The sequence below is a fragment of the Lactuca sativa genome, chromosome 1, assembly GCF_002870075.4.
Source record: "Lactuca sativa cultivar Salinas chromosome 1, Lsat_Salinas_v11, whole genome shotgun sequence".
NCBI lineage: Eukaryota > Viridiplantae > Streptophyta > Magnoliopsida > Asterales > Asteraceae > Lactuca > Lactuca sativa.
Window position 1 is genome coordinate 175,375,424 of NC_056623.2, and position 8,517 is coordinate 175,383,940.

An 8,517-nucleotide genomic window follows, 5' to 3' on the forward strand; every position below is an offset into this window, starting at 1 on the left:
CTAATTGCATGAATTGATTGGTCCATCTTGGTTATTCTTCTATCCATGGTATCGAGCATGGCTACTACAACAACCATGTCTTCAGAATTGCCTCCCCTAATTCCTTTTGCTCCATCATGTCTTGGATTATGGTATTCTCGAGAATGTTTTGAGAACTCTACAATCAATTCCTTTACTTCACCCGGATTTTTCTTAGTAAGTGTTCCTTGAGAATCAAGGAGTTGCCTTGTCATGACATTTACCCCATCATAGAATATAGGCACTTATTGTTGTATGTTAAGGTCATTTTGAGGGCAGTTTCTTAGTAACCCTTTATAATGCTCCCATGCCTCATAAAGTGATTCACCCTGATTTTTCCAAAGTTGGCTATTGCCTTCTTGAGTTTGGATATTTTTGATGGTGGGCAGAATTGTTCCAAGAATTGCTCATGCATTTGTGCCAATGTAGTAATTGCACCATGTGGCAGTGCCTTCAACCAATCTCTTGCAGCTCCCTTAAAAGTAACGAGAAGCATCCTTAACAACGCAGTCTCTCTTGGAACATTTGGAATATTGAAATAATCGGCAATGTCATTTACCTCATCTAAATTCTTGTTAGCATCCTCATGATCCTTCCCAGAAAATGGCACATTCTTAAGTGTAGTAAGAATGTGCCCTTTCAACTCAAATGTTGCAATGGCATGAATTGTAGGTTGTACTAAACTAGGACCAACATCGTCTCTTATCCGCTTCTCTTATGCTCCCTTGGACACATTGGTAATATTTTCCATTTCGTTTTCTGGCTCGTCTCCGGGTTCGCTTTTCTATAATTCAAATTCAGGTTCGGACTCGTATTCAGATTCTTGTGGACTAGATATTTGATGAGGATCTTCAATCTTTCTTTTGTCCTTCAAAGATGTACTTAACTCTCCTACTTTCTTCCCTTTCTTCTTTCTAAATACTGATTTAAGGTCTTTAAATGGTGAGATCTTTGGTGTTTGGTCTTCTTTCACGTTTTATCCATGTTTTTGTAAAGGCCTGACTCTGGATCTTCAAGTGGTGGTACCAAAGGTTTGTTGGAACCTCTGGTCATGAACTACTACAAAATAAACAAAAATAAAAACGTATATCTAAACAAAAACTAAAAACTAAGAAACACAAAAAATACTTTCCTAACTGAACCCACGCCGTGGACTTAAGGTCCACGTCGTGGTCTCAGACCTGAAACAAAAATTAATTACGAAAATTAACTTTTTGCAGGTTTTACCCCACAAAAGGATCGATTAACTCAAAGCAAATAAATTAACAACCAAATAAGCCGTTCCACGGCAACGTCGCCAAAACTTGATGTGCACAAAAGTACTTGCTAGTTTTAAATTTATATCCTAACTAACTTCACTAACTAATATGCACCTAGGCAGTGTACCTAGTCAGATTGTAGTGTAGTTTAAGTAAGTTGGGGTCGAACACAGGGAACGAATTTAATTAGCTAAAATAATTACTCTAAATTAATCTAAAATCAAACAATATTTAAAAGGGTTTTTATCTAATTTTGCAAGTTTAGATGAACTTAATTTATCAATAACTATCCAATCAAATTATAAAAACACTTATGTTAGTCTGAATTCATTTCCCTCAATGGTTTAATTATTAATTATGACAATTCCCGTTGGTTACCAATTAAAATATTATTAGCAATTCAATTTCAAATTAACTAATCTTGAATTAATTCATGTAGATCTATGCATAGTCACACATAATTTAACACAAAATTACCTATTAAGTAGAATTGGAGCTATGTAAGATTGAGTTAACAAACACAATTATGTTCATAATATGAGTTCTCCAGCGCAGCCAAATTTAATACTTTAATTACTTATCTAAGATTGGTTCAACCTTAGCTCTAATAATCTAATGTTCACTAAATTACTAGGTATTCAAATTCATGCAGATTAATGGTTACTAACTACACATAATAAGAGTTTAAAGCAATCTAGTATCAACTCAAACATGCTAGGTATAATCAATCAAACATAAGACATTAACCAACAAGAAAAGTCTAAGTTATTATAAACAAACCATGAGTTCCAGCTTCATCTAGCTAACATAAGCAACTAGATTTAGCTACTCATATTAACAAATAAACACAAACAAGTCATAATAAATAGCATTGTAAAGTACCACAACTAGAAAGTAATTATGAACCTCTTCTTCTTCCTTGGTATTCAAACCAATTTCCTAGCCTTCTAACCTTCTAAATATCGACTTTTGGAAACCTTTTCTAACCAATCAACCCCTTAAATTCGTAAAGATAAAGGGAATTTATAGTTGTCATGAAATTACATTCCACGTCGTGGAATAAGGCTCCACGTCGTGGACATAGATGCATCCTTATCGGGCAAGGATTTCGACTTTACGCGTACTCATCTTCCAGAATTTTCCTTTCCATGTCATTTAAGTGATATCCACGACGTGGATATAGCTGTTTTCGTGGGTTTTCTTCTCTTTAACCTTCCAAGCCTCCAAAGTTTCTTCTTCTTCCACTTTTAGTCCTTATTCTTAAAAATGACTTATTTTGGCTGCAAAATACAATTTAATCTCATAAGTACCATTATTCCATGCAAATAACCAAAATATGTATAAAAATGTATTCAAATATTGCCTAAAAGTATGTATAAATATGACAATATTAGACGATAATCATCATTAAAAAGTAATTGTTAGAAAATGTTTCATATGAAAACCTTTTGGACTTCGTCAAGTGATTTGATTTCGGAGCCGTATGGTTTCGGAATGCTTTTAAAACTGTTTCTGACCATGAAGAGTTCAAATTTTTTTTGAAGGATCTCGGAACATGAGAAAGGTCCGAGACAGGGTCCGGAATGAAAAAATATGAGCCATAAGGTCCGGAGTGAATTTTTTTAAGAGATTCTGGATTCAAGGGTCCAAAGTGAATTTTTGAAGCGATTCCGGAGTCAAGGGTCCGGAGTGAATTTTTTAATAAACTCTAAGGTCTGATCTCAGACAAGGTAAGAGAAGAGACTTCAATACCGTTCTGGACTTGAATTCCGAGATGATCTTATGAAGTAAGTTTCGAGGTGAGATTGATAACAATGTAACTATATTGGTCATGGACTCCATATAGTGAAGTGAGTTGTACAACTTAAAACTACAAGAAGTTGTTAGATAAAAAGACATGTAAAATGACCCTATTTATTCCGAGAGGCAATAGTTCCGAGATGAGAGAAAATTTGACTCCGAAACATTCTACTTTCTGATGTTACCATCAGAGAGTGCAAACTTCTTGAAAGAACTGAAGATCAGGCATCATCATACCCATTTTGTTCAGAAAACCATTGAATTTGGTTTCATCTAATGCCTTAGTAAAGACATCAGTAATTTGATCGTCAGATGAAACAAAAACAAGTTCTATGTTACCATTTAAAACATGATCTTTAACAAAAGGGTACTGTATATAGATGTGCTTCGTCATTGAGTGCTAAATTGGATTGTGCGATATTGAAATGGAACTTTGTGAAGCATAATAGATTGGGATTTATTGAAACCGTTAACCATAATCCAAGAGCTGTGATTTCATCCAAATACCTTGTGATGTGTAGCTAGCAGCAGCAATGTATTCTGCTTCAGTTGATGAGAGCGTAATGCAGTTTTGTTTCTTAGATGACTAGCTAACCAATCGACCACACAAAAATTGACAACCACCAGATGTGCTCTTTCTGTCTAATTGAAGATTGCCATAGTTCGAATCAGAATATGCTTGAAGGAGGAAACTCTCATTTGTTGGTCACCAGATTCCGAGATTCTTTGTACCTTTGAGGTATCAGAATATTTTCTTAACGGCCAAGAGATGAGACATCTATGGATTGACTTGAAATTTGGCACACAAACATGTTAAAAACATGATGTCCGGACGACTTGCTGTAAGGTAGAGTAGTGATCCAATCATTCCTCTGTACTTCTTTTCATCAATAGCAACACCTGAAGGGTCCGGAATATCTTGTGTCCAAAACCCATAGGTACCTTTGCCAAACCACAGGTGTCCATTGAATATTTCTTGACAAGTTCTGAGATATACTTTTCTTAGTGAATAAAGATTCCTCTGTTGGTCTGTTTAACTTGGAGACCTAGGAAGAAGCTTAGTTCATGATTCATGCTCATTTGGAATCGACTAACCATTAACTTAGCAAAGTCAGCAACCATTGATGAATCGGTGGATCCAAGAATGATGTCGTCAAAATAAATTTGGATAAGCATGAGATGTTTTCCATTTGACCTTCGGAACAGGGTAGGATCGAGAATACTATTTAAAAACCTGAACGCTTGACAAAGTCAATGAGGGTCTCGTACCAGGCGCGATGAGCTTGCTTGAGGCCATAAACAACTTTTCAGAGTTTATAGCAGTAGTTCAGATATGAGAGATTGACAAAACCCGGAGACTGTTGGAGATACACTTCAGTATCAAGTTCACCCTTTTGAAAAGCACTTTTGACATCCATCTGGTAAACCTAAAAGCCTTTGTGAGCAGCATAAGTAAGGAAGATTCTGATGGCTTCAAGATGGGCAACAGGAGAATGGGATGATTCTGACGAGGAGGGATGAGAGTCCACACTTCATTTCTATCGAATTTTTTCAATTCTTCCTACATGGTTGTAATCCAATCAACATGTTCTAATGCTTCTTTGATGGATTTTGGTTCAACCATTGATATAAATGCGGAGAAATGACATTCATTTTGAACACTTGTGGGAAAACAAGTTTTTACACATGTGTTTGGATTTCCAATAACTTGGTTCGGAGGATGATCCTTAATCCAAACATGTAGTCTTAGAAGCTCTTGTATAGCAGACGATCATATATCAACAATGGGGTTGTGTTGCTCCCCCATTAATAGTTTGAACTTGTGGATGACGCTCCCCTGAACTTCTGAACCGGACACATTTACATCATCCTCAGGTGGGAAATTGAAGAAATTTTCATCATCAGCGTTGTTGATTGGATTAGAGTCAAATTCAGCAGCTGCGTCTTGGAATCCATCAACATTTGATTCAAGGGAAGGTTAACCATTTTCCCCCTCAACCTGAGAAGGTTGAAACGGTTCATAATCAAATGGAGGAAAACAAGGTGTCGAACCTAAAACATTTTGGGAAACCAGAGCTTTGTTTGATGAGATTTGTCTTGTTTGAGATTACGAATCAAGAGCTATTTCTGAAGGTCCGAACAAGGTTTCAAAGTCAACTTCATAAATTGTTTGATGGTTCGGACATCCTGGTGTTGGAGCATCGGATTCCATGATGTGAGTTGTAACATGGGTTGGGCCAGAATTCCGAATAAAGTTGTCATCAAAGGTAACATCAAAGCTTTCTTCTAGAACATGAGTTCGCCAATTAAGAACCCGAGAAGCCTTTGATTTAGCAGAGTGCCCAAGAAAAAAATGATTCATCAACTTTGGGTTGGAACTTTGCAAGCTGATCGCGGTTATTTTTGATGAAGCATCTACATCCAAAAGCATGAAGAAAAGAGATACTTGGCTTCTGATCATTCATAGCTTCGTATGGTGTCATATTGAGGCTTCGATTGATAATACTCCTATTTTGAGTGAAGCATGCAGTTGAGACAGCTTCAACCCAAAGATAGAGTGGAAGATTTGCAAAGTTGAGCATGGATCGAGCAGTTTCAACAAGTGTTCTGTTGCGTCGTTCGACTACACCATTTTTTTTTGGAGTGTATGGAGCATAGAAGTTGTGGTTAATACCCTTCTCGATGAGGAAGTTCTCGATGGTGGCATTGGTGAACTCCGAACCATTGTCACTTTGGATTCGCCTTACTGGAAGTTTGATGAGAACTTCAATTCCTTTGATAAAGTTGATGAGTTCTGAGGCTCTTTCTGACTTGAGCCTTATGAAAAAGACCCAGGTGAACCTAGTAAAATCATCCACAATCACAAGAACGTATTTTTTGTGATGTAGACTTTCTACCATTGAAGGTCCACACAGATCAATGTGCAGAAGTTTTCATGGATCCGAGATAGATTTTTCAATGATAACAGGATGACCCTTCTTCGATTGCTTTCTACACTCACTTGTAGAACATAAATGATCATTTTCGAACTTGAGGAGTGGCAAAACTCTTGCCATTTCACCGGAAACAAGATCATTCATATATCGTAAGTTTAGATGAGCAAGCCTTTTATGCCATAACCAACTGACGTCAGGAACAACTTTCGAGAGTAAGCAGAGCTGGGGCTTGCCAATGATCATGTCGATGTCAAGAGGATACATGTTCTTGTTGCGATTTGATGTCATTAAACATTCCTCCTGGTCTTTTGGCATGACATAGTTATGTTTCTTGCAGAATTCAACTCGACGATTCGCTTCAGTGAGTTGAATCACACTTATCAAATTATGCTTTAAATCAGCTACATATGCCACTTTTGAAATGGAGAAGTTGACATTTGTAAGGATGTCATAACCTCTAATATGAGAGTTGGAGTTGTTGTCGTATGTCACGTAGCCAACATTTGGTGAACGTTTGAGATCTCGCAGAAAGTCCTTATGCCCCGTCATGTGCATGGAGCTAGCACTATCAATATACCATATTGTTTCTTGCTCCAAAGCACAAAGTGGCTGCAAAATTATTGAGTTTTGTAGTTTTTAGGCTCCGAGTTAGGTTTTGGGACAAAGGCACGAGTTTTAGGCTTCGGTTGTGACTTTTGAGCAACATATGTTTTGGAAGGTTTATTCCGAGATTCTTCAGGAAACAAATAGAAGGCCATGGTTCTTTCATCTATCCAATAATCATACTCAATGACATGCGGATTCGTAACAACTTTTCTCGGACCAGCAGCTTCCGGAGTAGTGGTAATCACTGTGTCTCTCGGAGTTGCAGTTTCATTTTTGAGATTTTTTACTTGCCACACAAGATTTTGTTTTGAAGATTTTTGTGAAATTGTTTTCTTAAAAACTTGTTCTTTGGTTGATGATACATTTGGTTTTGAAAGCTATTGTGGTTTGAAAATTATACCATTAGACTTGGATACAAATACAGATGAAACGGTTGTTGGATTATTGTCTAAGACCGTAATTATATTTGGTATGTACTTGACCCGGTTGCGCATGGTCCTTTTAGGTTGCCTTCACCAAAGCAACTTGATAGGATGATTCAAGGAGAAAGAGAGGTTATTATGGTTTATTATTATATTATATGAATAATATATTAAAGGATAAATCATATAGTTTAATTAATTTTAGGCAAGAATTAATTAAGAATTAATTATGTGGCTAAAAGAGATTAATTGAATAAAGGGGACTAGAACTGTCAATTGTGTGATAGTTGAATATTGGGCTGAGAAGCCGTATGGACTAGGAATGGACGAAATTAAGGATTTTCCATCTTAATTACGGCCATAAGGACCCTATTCCAGAAGGTTCCTTGGATTGCTTAATGCCTAAGTTGTCCATTAGGGTTTTGACTGAAACCCTAGCAACACAAGTATAAATAGAACCCCTAGGGCATCAGATTTCTGCCACTGGAAACCCTAGAAGAGTTCATAGCCGAAATTGTGCCTCCTCCCCTCTGTCCAAGATCATTCTTTTGCTTGTGGTGTTTGTAAGCCATTAGAAGAGTGACATTTGTTACTCTAAGCTCCAAGACAAGAAGATTAAAGCCATTCTTGAAGATGTAATTATTTAGATCTGATATTATATGATAATTTTGAAATATGTATACTAGATCTAGGGTTCATAAGTCTTGGATGAATTTCATGTACAACAGAGGAACCTAGATCCAAGCTTTTGGGTTTGCATGACCACATAGGATGTTCTTTTGTATAAAACCAATCAGTGGTATCAGAGCCTTAATTGGTTTCTATTGTATTGATGCCTTGTATGTTCATTCATGCTTTAAAACTTGTTTTCGACCCATAGCTCGACGAGTTGGATGAACTCGACGAGTCCACACTGGGAACTCGGCGAGTTGGACTGTCAGACAAAGGATATCTCGGGATTTCTTGTTGTTTTGCTGAAAGATAATTACCAAAACTGTTTTTGACTAATAAAATCCAATTTTTATTATTATTATTATGTGATTATCCTTACCAAAACAAAAGATAATTACCAATTAATTGAATAATAAATTCCTTATGTGATAAAATTTGATTATTTGAATTATTTGGTGAATTATCTTGTGAATAAAAGGAATGAGTCAAATTTAGATAATCATTAAATTAAATGTTTGATTTAAATTATTTACTATTTGATCCTATGTGTTTTGAAAAGTTTCTAAACATGCCCTCAAGTTTTGAAATTTAAATTTTTTATTAAAAGTTTATTTTTGAAATATTAAATTCTAAAACCCTAGTTTTTGAAAAGCTCAAATTACACACTTATGGTTTTATTAAGTTAATTGAATGTATAATTAAAAGAGAGTTAATAAATCTATAATGATATGGTTTATATTTAACTGAATTAAAAGTATAATTTATTAATTTTGACCACCTAGTATTTTAAAAGTGTAAAATACA

At 35.9% G+C, this 8,517-nt stretch overlaps 1 non-coding gene across 1 annotated transcript; it reads left to right on the forward strand.

The window, feature by feature from the left end:
* The first annotated feature begins 279 nt into the window (after nt 1-279).
* Nucleotides 280-385, forward strand: LOC111893434 (small nucleolar RNA R71). Its single transcript, XR_002850878.1, has one exon. It is a non-coding gene; the product is annotated as a small nucleolar RNA R71 (small nucleolar RNA).
* Nucleotides 386-8,517: the final 8,132 nt, after the last annotated feature.